The 12,960-nt window shown below is 47.1% G+C and overlaps 1 pseudogene; it reads left to right on the top strand.

The window, feature by feature from the left end:
* LOC124038649 overlaps positions 1-12,960 on the top strand; it is a 99,083-nt pseudogene extending 86,123 nt beyond the window's left edge.

Genomic DNA, 12,960 nt, shown 5'->3' with positions numbered 1-12,960 from the left:
TGGTGTTCTCTTGGGATTATGTTACAGTAGTTTGTGGTACACGCTGGATGGTGTTCTCTTGGGATTATGTTACAGTAGTTTGTGGTACACGCTGGATGGTGTTCTCTTGGGATTATGTTACAGTAGTTTGTGGTACATGCTGGATGGTGTTCTCTTGGGATTATGTTACAGTAGTTTGTGGTACACGCTGGATGGTGTTCTCTTGGGACTATGTTACTGTGGTTTGTGGTACACACTGGATGGTGGTCTCTTGGGATTATGTTACAGTAGTTTGTGGTACATGCTGGATGGTGTTACAGTAGTTTGGTACATGCTGGGTGGTGTTACAGTCGTTTGGTACATGCTGGATGGTGTTACAGTTGTTTGTGGTACATGCTGGATTATGTTACAGTAGTTTGGTACATGCTGGATGGTGTTACAGTAGTTTGGTACATGCTGGATGGTGTTACAGTAGTTTGGTACATGCTGGATGGTGTTACAGTAGTTTGTGGTACATGCTGGATGGTGTTACAGTAGTTTGTGGTACATGCTGGATGGTGTCACAGTAGTTTGTGGTACATGCTGGATGGTGTCACAGTAGTTTGTGGTACATGCTGGATGGTGTTACAGTAGTTTGTGGTACATGCTGGATGGTGTTACAGTAGTTTGTGGTACATGCTGGATGGTGTTACAGTAGTGTGTGGTACATGCTGGATGGTGTTACAGTAGTTTGTGGTACATGCTGGATGGTGTTACAGTAGTCTGGTACATGCTGGATGGTGTTACAGTAGTCTGGTACATGCTGGATGGTGTTACAGTAGTTTGTGGTACATGCTGGATGGTGTTACAGTAGTGTGTGGTACATGCTGGATGGTGTTACAGTAGTTTGTGGTACATGCTGGATGGTGTTACAGTAGTCTGGTACATGCTGGATGGTGTTACAGTAGTCTGGTACATGATGGATGGTGTTACAGTAGTTTGGTGCATGCTGGGTGGTGTTACAGTAGTTTGGTGCATGCTGGGTGGTGTTACAGTAGTTTGGTACATGCTGGATGGTGTTACAGTAGTCTGGTACATGTTGGATGGTGTTACAGTAGTTTGGTACATGCTGGATGGTGTTACAGTAGTTTGGTACATGCTGGATGGTGTTACAGTAGTTTGGTACATGCTGGATGGTGTTACAATAGTTTGTGGTACATGCTGGGTGGTGGTACAGTAGTTTGTGGTACATGCTGGATGGTGTTACAGTAGTTTGTGGTACATGCTGGATGGGGTTACTGTAGTCTGTGGTACATGCTGGGTGGTGTTACAGTCATTTGTGGTACATGCTGGCTGGTGTTACAGTAGTTTGTGGTACATGCTGGATGGTGTTACAGTAGTTTGGTACATGCTGGGTGGTGTTACAGTAGTTTGTGGTAAATGCTGGATGGTGTTACAGCAGTTCGTGGCATGCTCGCTACACGGTGCTGACGTCCCTACAGATCATTACTGTCATGATATTAACATAGTTCCGTTATATTCCAGATAGCGGGTAGCAGTTCGTGGCATGCTCGCTACACGGTGCTGACGTCCCTACAGATCATTACTGTCATGATATTAACATAGTTCCGTTATATTCCAGATAGCGGGTAGCAGTTCGTGGCATGCTCGCTACACGGTGCTGACGTCCCTACAGATCATTACTGTCATGATATTAACATAGTTCCGTTATATTCCAGATAGCGGGTAGCAGTTCGTGGCATGCTCGCTACACGGTGCTGACGTACCTACAGATCATGGTCTTCTACAACCTGTTCACCTTTATGAGCGACCAGGGAGCTGTCAACGACGTCAGAGCACTGGTCATACGCCTGCTGGAGGACGAGCAGCTGGAGGTAACGCAAACACACACACACACACACACACACACACACACACACACACACACACACACACACACACACACACACACACACACACACACACACACACACACACACACACACACACACACACACATATATATCCTGTATCTCTCGCTCCCCCCGCTGTCTCGACCTCTGAATGCTCAGCTATGAAAAGCCAACTGATATTTACTCCTGAGCTGATGAACTGTTGCACCCTCTACAACCACTGTGATTATTATTTCACCCTGCTGGTCATCTATGAATATTTGAACATCTTGAAGAACAATCTGGCCTTCATCGCCATGTACTCTTATCTCCACCGGCACAACCAGAGGAGGACTGGCCACCCTTCAGAGTCTGGTTCCTCTCTAGGTTTCTTCCTAGGTTCTTGCCTTTCTAGGTAGTTGTTCCTTCTGTTTTTAGCACGTAGTGACATCTGCTGATGTAAAAAGTGTTTTATAAATACATTTGATTGAATGTAGAAAATTAGTTCAACAGAGAGGATGATCATAATACACAACAGACTGAAGGACAGGTGGTGTCATGACTGAAGAAGACAGAATGGTAGATAGTTAGGTCTAGAGGTTACAGATCACATTGAAGAAGACAGAATGGTAGATAGTTAGGTCTAGAGGTTACAGATCACATTGAAGAAGACAGAATGGTAGATAGTTAGGTCTAGAGGTTACAGATCACATTGAAGAAGACAGAATGGTAGATAGTTAGGTCTAGAGGTTACAGATCACATTGAAGAAGACAGAATGGTAGATAGTTAGGTCTAGAGGTTACAGATCACATTGAAGAAGACAGAATGGTAGATAGTTAGGTCTAGAGGTTACAGATCACATTGAAGAAGACAGAATGGTAGATAGTTAGGTCTAGAGGTTACAGATCACATTGAAGAAGACAGAATGGTAGATAGTTAGGTCTGGAGGTTACAGATCACATTGAAGAAGACAGAATGGTAGATAGTTAGGTCTAGAGGTTACAGATCACATTGAAGAAGACAGAATGGTAGATAGTTAGGTCTGGAGGTTACAGATCACATTGAAGAAGACAGAATGGTAGATAGTTAGGTCTGGAGGTTACAGATCACATTGAAGAAGACAGAATGGTAGATAGTTAAGTCTGGAGGTTACAGATCACATTGAAGAAGACAGAATGGTAGATAGTTAGGTCTGGAGGTTACAGATCACATTGAAGAAGACAGAATGGTAGATAGTTAGGTCTGGAGGTTACAGATCACATTGAAGAAGACAGAATGGTAGATAGTTAGGTCTGGAGGTTACAGATCACATTGAAGAAGACAGAATGGTAGATAGTTAGGTCTGGAGGTTACAGATCACATTGAAGAAGACAGAATGGTAGATAGTTAGGTCTGGAGGTTACAGATCACATTGAAGAAGACAGAATGGTAGATAGTTAGGTCTGGAGGTTACAGATCACATTGAAGAAGACAGAATGGTAGATAGTTAGGTCTGGAGGTTACAGATCACATTGAAGAAGACAGAATGGTAGATAGTTAGGTCTGGAGGTTACAGATCACATTGAAGAAGACAGAATGGTAGATAGTTAGGTCTGGAGGTTACAGATCACATTGAAGAAGACATAATTGTGTGTGTGTGTGTGTGTGTGTGTGTGTGTGTGTGTGTGTGTGTGTGTGTGTGTGTGTGTGTGTGTGTGTGTGTGTGTGTGTGTGTGTGTGTGTGTGTGTGTGTGTGTGTGTGTGTGTGTGTGTGTGTGTGTGTGTGTGTGTGTGTGTCACAGGCCCTGTCTTCCAGCACTCTTCCTCCTTATTCTCCCCCTTGTTGCTATGGAAACCACATGGCAGGAGTATTCTGTTGCTATGGGGATGGTGATGTTGCCTCTTCTGTGTTTCTTTTCAGACAAAATACCCCAATTCACTTGTCCTCTAGTCTAATGACCTGTCCTCTAGTCTAATGACCTGTCCTCTAGTCTAATGACCTGTCCTCTAGTCTAATGACCTGTCCTTTAGTCTAATGACCTGTCCTCTAGTCTAATGACCTGTCCTCTAGTCTAATGACCTGTCCTCTAGTCTAATGACCTGTCCTCTAGTCTAATGACCTGTCCTCTAGTCTAATGACCTGTCCTCTAGTCTAATGACCTGCCCTCTATTCTAATGACCTGCCCTCTATTCTAATGACCTGCCCTCTATTCTAATGACCTGCCTTCTATTCTAATGACCTGCCTTCTATTCTAATGACCTGCCTTCTATTCTAATGACCTGCCCTCTAGTCTAATGACCTGCCCTCTAGTCTAATGACCTGCCCTCTAGTCTAATGACCTGTCCTCTAGTCTAATGACCTGCCCTCTATTCTAATGACCTGCCTTCTATTCTAATGACCTGTCCTCTAGTCTATTGACCTGTCCTCTAGTCTAATGACCTGTCCTCTAGTCTGATGACCCGTCCTCTAGTCTGATGACCCGTCCTCTAGTCTAATGACCTGTCTTCTAGTCTAATGACCTGCCCTCTATATATAGTCTGACCTGCCCTCTATGTATATATATGTATATAGATAGTTGTGGAATGTGTTGGGGGACGGGAGCAGAGCACGGTGTTGATACAGCAAAGATATATATATATATGTATGTGTATATGTATGTGTATATATGTGTGTGTGTGTGTGTGTATATAGCTGTGGAATGTGTTGGGGGACGGGAGCAGAGCACCGTCTTGATACAGGAAAGACGGATAGCTGTGGGCCCTACTAGAGAAATGTGAAGTTTGAAGTACATGTTTGGTGATTCTTAATGGGAAAACTGATAGCATTCAAATGAGTAGCTTTAAGGGTAAAAAAAATAATAATAACTGTGGGCCACATTGGTGTTGTAAACTTTTTGTCCATATCGCCCTGTGTGTGTGTGTGTGTGTGTGTGTGTGTGTGTGTGTGTGTGTGTGTGTGTGTGTGTGTGTGTGTGTGTGTGTGTGTGTGTGTGTGTGTGTGTGTGTGTGTGTGTGTGTGTGTGTGCGCATGCGTATAACAGACTAACTGATCAGGAGCTGTTATTTCTTCGTAATTATTGACTGCAGATGTAGGTGTTTCTTCCTCCCCAGTCCACTGTACAGTACGTAGCCTAGCTACAGAACCTGAGCCTTTTGCTTTGTGCTCTCAAGGGTGAGACTGAGTCAATCGGTGAAATCTACACTCACTGTTCTCTCTTTCTCTCTCACTGTTCACTCTTTCTCTCTCTTTCTCTCTCTCACTGTTCTCTCTCTTTCTCTCTCTTTCTCTCTCACTGTTCTTTCTTTCTCTCACTGTTCTCTCACTGTTCTCTCTCTCAATTAAATTCAATTAAATTCAAGGGCTTTATTGGCATGGGCAACGTGTTAACATTGCCAAAGCAAGTGAGGTAGATAATATATAAAGTGAAATAAACAATAAAAATGAACAGTAAACATCACACATACAGAAGTTTAAAAACAATAAAGACATTTAAAATGTCATATTATATATATACAGTGTTTTAACAATGTACAATAAATAAGCATAAATATGAGTTGTATTTAAAATGGTGTTTGTTCTTTACTGGTTGCCCTTTTCTTGCGGCAACAGGTAACAAATCTTGCTGCTGTGATGGCACACTGTGGAATTTCACCCAGTAAATAGGGAGTTTATCAAAATTAGATTTGTTTTCGAATTCTTTGTGGATCTCACTGTTCTCTCTTTCTCTCTCTCACTGTTCTCTCTCTCTCTCTCTCTCTCTCGTTCTCTCTCACTGTTCTCTCTCTCTCACTGTTCTCTCTCTCACTGTCCTCTCCCTGTTCGCTCGCTCGCTCCCTCCCTGTTCGCTCGCTCGCTCCCTCCCTGTTCGCTCGCTCGCTCCCTCTCCCTGTTCGCTCGCTCGCTCCCTCCCTGTTCGCTCGCTCGCTCCCTCCCTGTTCGCTCGCTCGCTCCCTCTCCCTGTTCGCTCGCTCGCTCCCTCTCCCTGTTCGCTCGCTCGCTCCCTCTCCCTGTTCGCTCGCTCCCTCTCCCTGTTCGCTCGCTCGCTCCCTCTCCCTGTTCGCTCGCTCGCTCCCTCTCCCTGTTCACTCGCTCGCTCCCTCTCCCTGTTCGCTCGCTCCCTCTCCCTGTTCGCTCGCTCCCTCTCCCTGTTTGCTCGCTCCCTCCCTCACCCTATTCGCTCACTCGCTCCCTCTCCCCCATTCCGCGCTCGCTCGCACCCTCTCCCCGCTCGCTCGCACCCGCTCACTCGCTTCCTCTCTCCCCTCGCTCGCGCTCTCTCTCTCCCTGCTCGCTCGCTCGCTCGCTCGCTCCGTCTCGCCCTCTCGCTCGCTCGCTCCGTCTCCCCCTCTCCCTGCTCGCTCTCCCTCTCCCCCTCTCCCTGCTCGCTCGCTCTCCCCGCTCACTCTCCCTCTCCCTGCTCGCTCCCTCTCTCCCTCTCCCTGCTCGCTCCCCCTCTCCCTGCTCCGCCCGCTCTCCCTGCTCGCTCACTCTCCCCGCTCACTCTCTCTCCCTGCTCGCTCCCTCTCTCCCTCTCCCTGCTCGCCCCTCTCCCTGCTCGCCCCTCTCCCTGCTCGCCCCCTCTCCCTGCTCGCCCCCTCTCCCTGCTCGCCCCCTCTCCCTGCTCGCCCCTCCCCCCTCTCCCTGCTCGCTCCCTCTCTCCCTCTCCCTGCTCGCTCCCTCTCTCCCTCTCCCTGCTCGCCCCCTCTCCCTGCTCGCCCCTCTCCCTGCTCGCTCCCTCTCTCCCTCTCCCTGCTCGCCCCCTCTCCCTGCTCGCCCCCTCTCCCTGCTCGCTCCCTCTCTGCTCGCTCCCTCTCTGCTCGCTCCCCTCCCTGCTCGCTCTCCCCTCTCCCTGCTCGCTCTCTCCCCCCTCTCCCTGCTCGCTCTCTCCCCCCTCTCCCTGCTCGCTCTCCCCCCCTCCCTGCCTGCTCGCTCTCCCTGCCTGCTCGCTCTCCCTGCCTGCTCGCTCTCCCTGCCTGCTCGCTCTCCCTGCCTGCTCGCTCTCCCTGCCTGCTCGCTCTCCCTGCCTGCTCGCTCTCCCTGCCTGCTCGCTCTCCCTGCCTGCTCGCTCTCCCTGCTCACTCCCTCTCTCTCCCTGCTCACTCCCTCTCTCTCTCTGCTCACTCTTTCTACCTGCTCACTCCATTCCTCTCCCTGCTCACTCTCTCTCCCTGCTCACTCCCTCTCTCTCCCTGCTCCCTCTCCCTGCTCGCTCTCTCTCTTCCCGCCTGCGCGCTCGCTCTCTCTTTCTGCTCTCCCTGTTCTCTCTGGCTCCATCTTAATTAAGCTTTCAGTGATTCATCTCTTCCTACTTCTCAAGAGTATTGGAGGACAATGTCCAACTATGGTCTCGCTCCTCAGCCCTTCACTGCATTTTGAGGAGGAGGAGAGTTTAGACGGAGCTTCTGTCTGTTGAGCAGATCTAGTCAGTACATAATGGATCAGCCAGCTCCACATATCACATCTCTTTCCTTCTCTCCCCCAGGTGAGGGAGATGGCTGCCACCACTCTGAGCGGTTTCCTTCAGTGTAACTTCCTGTCTATAGAGGGCCCCATGCAGAGCCACTTCGAGGCCCTCTGTAAGACCCGCCTACCCAAGAAGAGGAAGAGGGAGCTGGGCTCTGTGGTGGACACCATCCCCTCTGGAGGTAGCCATGAGCAAATTATACCTATAAGGGCTCGTGGTGGACACCATCCCCTCTGGAGGTAGCCATGAGCAAATTATACCTATAAGGGCTCTGTGGTGGACACCATCCCCTCTGGAGGTAGCCATGAGCAAATTATACCTATAAGGGCTCTGTGGTGGACACCATCCCCTCTGGAGGTAGCCATGAGCAAATTATACCTATAAGGGCTCTGTGGTGGACACCATCCCCTCTGGAGGTAGCCATGAGCAAATTATACCTATAAGGGCTCCGTGGTGGACACCATCCCCTCTGGAGGTAGCCATGAGCAAATTATACCTATAAGGGCTCCGTGGTGGACACCATCCCCTCTGGAGGTAGCCATGAGCAAATTATACCTATAAGCCGCTCTGGATAACAGTGTCTGCTAAGTGACAAACATGTTAATTAGAGGTCGACCGATTTATCGGAATGGATGATTTAATTAGGGCCGATTTCAAGTTTTCATAGCAATCGGTAATCTGCGTTTTTGGACACCGATCAGGGCCGATTACATTGCACTCCACGAGGAGACTGCGTGACAGACTGACTACCTGTTACGGGAGTGCAGCAAGGAGCCAAGGTAAGTTGCTAGCTAGCATTAACCTTATCTTATAAAAACTATACATCTTAACATAATCACTAGTTAACTACATACTGTATGGTTGATGATATTACTAGTTTATCTAGTGTGTCCTGCGTTGCATATAATCGATGCGGTGCCTGTTAATGTATCATCGAATCACAGCCTACTTCGTCAAACGGGTGATGATGTAACAAGCGCATTGGTGAAAAAAGCATTGTCGTTGCTCCAACGTGTACCTAACCATAAACATCCATGCCTTTCTTAAAATCAATACACAAGTATATATATTTAAACCTGCATATTTAGTTAATATGCCTGCTAACATGAATTTATTTTAACTAGGTAAATTATGTCACTTCTCTTGCAACAGAGTCAGGGTATATGCAGCAGTTTGGGCCGCCTGGCTCGTTGTGAACTGTATGAAGACCATTTCTTCCTAACACAGGCTGTAATTAATTTTCCAGAATTTAACATAATTATGACATAACATTGAAGGTTGTGCAATGTAACAAGAATATTTAGACTTAGGGTTGCCATCCGTTAGATAAAATATGGACCGGTTCTGTATTTCACTGAATGAATAAACGTTTTGTTTTCGAAATGATAGTTTCCGGATTTTACCATTTTAATGTCCAAAGGCTGGTATTTCTGTGTGGTATTATATTATAATTAAGTCTATGATTTGATTGTTGACAGCAGTCTGACTGAGCGATGGTAGGCAGCAGCAGCCTCGTAGGCATTCATTCAAACAGCACTTTCCTGCGTTTGCCAGCAGCTCTTCGCTGTGCTTCAAGCATTGCGCTGTTTATGACTTCAAGCCTATCAACTCCCGAGATTAGGCTGGCAATACTATAGTGCCTATAAGAACATCCCCAAAGTCAAAGGTATATGAAATACAAATGGTATAGAAATAGTCCTATAATTCCTATAATAACTAAAAACCTAAAACTTCTTAACTGGGAATATTGAAGACTCATGGTAAAATGAACCACCAGCTTTCATATGTTCTCATGTTCTGAGCAACGAACTGAAACGTTAGCTTTTTTACATGGCACATATTGCACTTTCACTTCTCCAACACTTTGTTTTTACATTATTTAAACTAAATTGAACATGTGTCATTATTTACTTGAGACTAAATTAATTTTATTGATGTATAAGTGTTCATTCAGTATTGTTGTAATTGTCATTAATACAAATATATATATATAATAATTTGCTGTTTCCATTTACATTTACATTTAAGTCATTTAGCAGATGCTCTTATCCAGAGCGACTTACAAATCGGTATCTTCTTTTTTGGTCCTCCAAAAATCGGTATCGGCGTTGAAAAATCATCATCGGTCGACCTCTAATGTTAATACTCTAGTCCACACTACATACTGGCTCTGTTACTCTGTCCGCACTACATATTGGCTCTGTTACTCTGTCCGCACTACATACTGGCTCTGTTACTCTGTCCGCACTACATATTGGCTCTGTTACTCTGTCCGCACTACATACTGGCTCTGTTACTCTGTCCGCACTACATACTGGCTCTGTTACTCTGTCCGCACTACATACTGGCTCTGTTACTCTGTCCGCACTACATACTGGCTCTGTTACTCTGTCCGCACTACATACTGGCTCTGTTACTCTGTCCGCACTACATACGGGCTCTGTTACTCTGTACATACGGGCTCTGTTACTCTGTCCGCACTACATACTGGCTCTGTTACTCTGTCCGCACTACATACTGGCTCTGTTACTCTGTCCGCACTACATACTGGCTCTGTTACTCTGTCCGCACTACATACTGGCTCTGTTACTCTGTCCGCACTACATACTGGCTCTGTTACTCTGTCCACACTACATACGGGCTCTGTTACTCTGTCCGCACTACATACTGGCTCTGTCCGCACTACATACTGGCTCTGTTACTCTGTCCGCACTACATACGGGCTCTGTTACTCTGTCCGCACTACATACTGGCTCTGTTACTCTGTCCGCACTACATACGGGCTCTGTTACTCTGTCCGCACTACATACTGGCTCTGTTACTCTGTCCGCACTACATACTGGCTCTGTTACTCTGTCCGCACTACATACTGGCTCTGTTACTCTGTCCGCACTACATACTGGCTCTGTCCACACTACATACTGGCTCTGTTACTCGGTCCACGCTAAATACCACTTAAAATGGCCACTACATACACTACATGACCAAAAGTATGTGGACACGTGCTCGTCGAACATCTCATTCCAAAACCATGGGCATTAATATAGAGTTGGTCCCCCCTTTGCTACTATAACAGCCTCCACTCTTCTGGGAAGGTTTTCCACTAGATGTTGGAACATTTCTGCTGGGACTTGCTTCCGTTCAGCTACGATCATTAGTGAGGTCGGGCACTGTTGCGTGATTAGGCTTAGCAGCGCAGAAATTTGACGAACTGACTTGTTGGAAAGGTGGCATCCTATGACGATGGTGCCACGTTGAAAGTCAATGAGCTCTTCAGTAAGGCCATTCTACTGCAATGTTTGTCTATGGAGATTGCATGGCCGTGTGCTCGATTTTATACACCTTTCAGCAATGGGTGAGGCTGAAATAGTCAAATCCACTAATTTGAAGGGGTGTCCACATACTTTTGTATATTTAGTGCATCTTCATTTTAACACTAGTGTGGGTATTAGAACATAGCTGTCTACATCCAACGGTCAATTGTTTACTTGGAACACAGTTGCCATGGTTGTGTTAGATAGGCTTCTAAAATGCATTTGTCTTAACCTTGCTGAACATGCTATAGCTCAGTTTTCAATGCCCCCCCCCGTGTGTGTGCGTGTGCGTGTGTAGATCTAGTGAGGCGACATGCTGGAGTGTTAGGTCTGAGTGCCTGTATCCTGTCCAGCCCCTACGATGTTCCCAGCTGGATGCCCCAACTTCTGATGAACCTGAGCGTCCACCTCAATGACACACAGCCCATTGAGGTGAGGAGGACTAACACACACAGCTCAATAACATGCTCTCTGTCACTCTCGCTCTCTTTCGCTCCTGAATCGCGCTCTCTCTCTCCTGAATCTCGCTCTCTCTCTCTCCTGAATCTCGCTCTCCCTCGCTCCTGAATCTCGCTCTCTCTCGCTCCTGAATCTCGCTCTCTCTCGCTCCTGAATCTCGCTCTCCCTCGCTCCTGAATCTCGCTCTCCCTCGCTCCTGAATCTCGCTCTCTCTCTCCTGAATCTCGCTCTCCCTCGCTCCTGAATCCCGCTCTCTCTCTCTCCTGAATCTCCCTCGATCCTGAATCTCGCTCTCCCTCGATCCTGAATCTCGCTCTCTCTCCTGAATCTCTCTCTCTCCTGAATCTCGCTCCTGAATCTCTCTCTCTCTCTCTCTCTCTCTCTCTCTCTCTCTCTCTCTCTCTCTCTCTCTCTCTCTCTCTCTCTCTCTCTCTCTCTCTCTCTCCTGAAGATGTCTGTGAAGAAGACCCTGTCTAATTTCCGGCGGACTCATCATGACAACTGGCAGGAACACAAACAGCAGTTCACTGACGACCAGCTGCTGGTTCTGACCGACCTGCTTGTCTCTCCCTGCTACTATGCCTAGATACCTGGTAGGACACACACTCCCATCCTAAAATGCTGACTCATTCCTTAAGGCACCAACCCTTAATCAAACCGTCTATTTGGTCTCTCTTTAGGGCCCTGGTACAACTTTCAGATGGAGATAATGTTTTCTTAAACGGAGGAATGACACCCTGAATGCCCTCTTTGAGCCACTCAACAGTTCCTCGCTCTGTTATTAGTCTGGGAAAGCCTCAAACTGAACAGAACAGGGCCATATTCACAAAGTGTCTGAGTACAATTGCTGATTTAGGATCAGTTTTGCCTTTCAGATCGTATTGAATACCATTATATGGACATGGAGACCTGATCCTCGATCAGCAGCGCTACTCTGAGACGCAGTGTGACTTCCAGAACAGACGAGCCTGCATGAGGGGAGGTGGGCCTCACTTTCAGGTCCCTGCCCTCTGACCAGACCAACGGACGACACCTGGGTCATTTTCACTAGGCACCAAACATAATGAAACGAGGAGGAACTACCTGGATGTTTCCTTAGAAAAAGGTTTTTGTTGCGTTGTGCCGTAACGAATACAACCCTGTACCCTGAGGACCTTGGGGAGGGGGGGATATGCATACGTAATGGATGGAGGGAATGGATGGAGTTGTGTATTTGTTTTTAGCGCTCATTTACATTTCTACTATACTTAATATTTAAGGATAAACCATAGCATGGATGATTGATCTGCACTTTGTAATATTACTGTACAGTTGATTTCTCTTGTTCTTCTCGTGTGTGTGTGTGTGTGTGTGTGTGTGTGTGTGTGTGTGTGTGTGTGTGTGTGTGTGTGTGTGTGTGTGTGTGTGTGTGTGTGTGTGTGTGTGTGTGTGTGTGTGTGTGTGTGTGTGTGTGTGTGTGTGTGTGTGTAGTGCTTGATGAAGATACCTGCAGGTTTCCCTCGATCTCTGGTCCAAGTTGTAGTGCGTGTTCCCCCATTAGTGCACCACTACGCCTTAGGACCAGAGCTAGTTTCCCCTGTAATATTGCTCTCAGTACAACATCCCCTCAATGTTATCAACTCTGCACCAACTAACTATATTATCCCACTAGAGCAAGGCTCTCCAGTCCTGTTCCTGGGGAGCTGCTGTCCTGTAGGTTTCACTATGACCCTAATCTAGCACACCTGATTCTAAAAACTACGTGGTTGATCAGCTGAGTTAAGATAGTTACAACTGGGGTTGGAGTGAAAACCTACAGGAGGGTAGCTCCCCAGGAACAGGGTTGAAGTGAAAACCTACAGGAGGCTAGCTCCCCAGGAACAGGGTTGAAGTGAAAACCTACAGGAGGGTAG

Source organism: Oncorhynchus gorbuscha, linkage group LG06, assembly GCF_021184085.1.
Source record: "Oncorhynchus gorbuscha isolate QuinsamMale2020 ecotype Even-year linkage group LG06, OgorEven_v1.0, whole genome shotgun sequence".
In the NCBI taxonomy this organism is placed as follows: domain Eukaryota; kingdom Metazoa; phylum Chordata; class Actinopteri; order Salmoniformes; family Salmonidae; genus Oncorhynchus; species Oncorhynchus gorbuscha.
The sequence above is the reverse complement of the archived record's forward strand: the minus strand, read 5'-3'. Positions and strand labels throughout refer to the sequence as shown.